The 2,185-nt window shown below is 57.4% G+C and overlaps 1 non-coding gene across 1 annotated transcript; it reads left to right on the top strand.

Annotated features, from left to right (window-relative positions):
* Positions 1 to 1,773: 1,773 nt before the first annotated feature.
* Positions 1,774 to 1,846, top strand: TRNAM-CAU. The gene has a single exon. It is a non-coding gene; the product is annotated as a tRNA-Met (tRNA).
* Positions 1,847 to 2,185: the final 339 nt, after the last annotated feature.

Below are 2,185 nucleotides of genomic sequence, written 5' to 3'. Positions count from 1 at the left end.
CAGGAGCGAGTCATTTGTAACTGTGGTAGACCGGGACCTTATAAGGGTTCCTACGAGTGTGTGTGTTGGGGTTTTCCCCCTCCATCCCCTCTGCCCTGTTCTCCGCCCTCCTGCACCCGCGAGCGGTCCTGGGGCCCCAGCGACCGCACCTGGAGCCCTGCCCCTGTGGGGTACTCCCCCCCCCCACGCTTCCCCGGGGACCCTGGGAGGGAGAGCTGCCCCAAGGACTGAGTGATCATGGGGCTTCCACTAGGGACGGTGAGGGTGGGGAAAACTCCCCCAGGATTGCCTGCTCCACCCACGACTCCTAAGGAGACTTGAAGGTGCCCTTAGGAGTCGTCCCCCGCCACGCCCCCTCCGTCCCCCAGCCTCACCTGCCCAAGAGCTCTCTCGCAGTCCTCCCCCTTGTGGGTTGCGCTGACCTCCCACTCCAGGGGTCTCTCTCCAATATAGAGATCTGTCACCCACCCCACCCCTGACTTTCTCTCCCCCAACTCCCAGGAGTTCTGGTACCTGCTCTGAAAATAATAATAGCATTTTTTCCACCTCCTTAGACTCACATTGCCATTCGTTCCCTTCCACATTCCACTGTATCTCCCAAATTCTGCGGGATTTAAACAACTCTCTCTTCCCGCAACATTTTATAATGACAAATTTCAGGAAAACAGAAACGTTGAAAGACTTGTACAGTGAGCGTCAGTGTGCCCACAGCCTGGATCGACGGGAACATCTCACTGCTCCAGCAGTCTCCGAATCTCTACCTCGCGGTCCTCGAGGCCGGCCGGCCGGCAAACTGCCTGCTTTTTTAAAGCGCTTGAAGCTTGCAACCGTCAGTACTCCCCCCAAAGCCCTCTGCATGCCTGTCGATGGCTGGAGTTCAGTCTTAATTTACAGGTTTTTTAAAGGTAAATTTTACACACAGCGAAATCTACAGATGTTGAGTGTGCCATTATGTGGCTGATTTTAAATGGTACGTGGAAGAGTGTTTTCCAGTTTAATAGTTAGGTATTTATTTTAACTTGTGTTAAAAAACAAACCCACCCGCTTTCCATATATGGTAGTGCCATAGTTTCCTTTAACAACGAATGTAGTATTTACTTGAGCTGATGTAAAGGACTGGGGATGGGGGGGAAAGGGAGGGGGCTTCCAAGTTGCTGAGGCTGTGCCTCGAGGTGTCGTTTCCCGAGCTGCTGTCGCTTCTGAGAGCAGCCTCAGCCGGCGAGCTCCGGGCCGCGGTGCAAACCTGGGGCGCCGGGAGGGGCGGGACACCGGCTGCATCGGGGGTCTGCGGTGGGGCCGGAAAGGCATGTGTGCTGTGCATGTGTGCTTGCCTGGAATTATTATGCATCTGCGCCTCCACTCCAACTCTTTGAGGCTGGGGATGTCCCCGTGAACACAGCAACCAGCACAGGGCCGGGAATACAGTAGGTGCCCAGTAAGTGTTTCACGAGATCACGAGTATGCAAACGCTTTGTACGCACTATTCAAAAATAAGACAGTACAGAAGCAGGAAGAATCCCACTCCTCCGTGTCCTCTCTACTCAGCGCAGTGGGTCAAGCAAGCCACAGTGTTTGTTGACTGACGGTCCAGCAGGCAGAGGAAGACTTGGCCGCGGGTGGGAGGTTGTCAAGAACGCGGTCCGGCGTCGGCGTCGGCGCTGCGGTCAAGGGAGCCCAGAACAGACAGAAGTAAAACCGTGGTTTCTTGTCTGAGCATGCGCGCCGGGGCCCGCGCTAGCCTCATTATCCTACGGCCGGAAGGCGCTCGTAGGTGCCTCGTTAGCGCAGTAGGTAGCGCGTCAGTCTCATAATCTGAAGGTCGTGAGTTCGATCCTCACACGGGGCACAATACTTTTGTTCGCTCTGCGTCTCCACTCCCGCCAGGACGACGGGTTTTATTTGCTGGTCTGTGCACAGGGAGACCCCGGCGTGCGCGCTTTTCCGCAGAGGGGTCTCCAGTGCGTCGCTGGGCTCCGCCTCGCCTCCCGGAAGAACGGGTCCGCGCCCGCTGCCATTGCTGTGAAGTCTCCCTTCTCTGTTCAGGGCCGGGGACCGAGGACTGGAAGGAAGGCCGAGGCACGACGACAGGGGGACACAGGCGGGAGACTGGCCGCGACCCCGTAAGCCCCTGACAAAACCGGCGGTGGGGAGGGGGTGCCCAGGAGGCAGCACCCCTGCCGCCCAG

This window comes from Mirounga leonina, unplaced genomic scaffold (genome assembly GCF_011800145.1).
Source record: "Mirounga leonina isolate KUSES-001 unplaced genomic scaffold, KU_Mleo_1.0 Mir_165, whole genome shotgun sequence".
NCBI classification, from domain to species: Eukaryota; Metazoa; Chordata; class Mammalia; order Carnivora; family Phocidae; genus Mirounga; species Mirounga leonina.
This window is presented reverse-complemented; position numbering and strand designations above follow the sequence as displayed.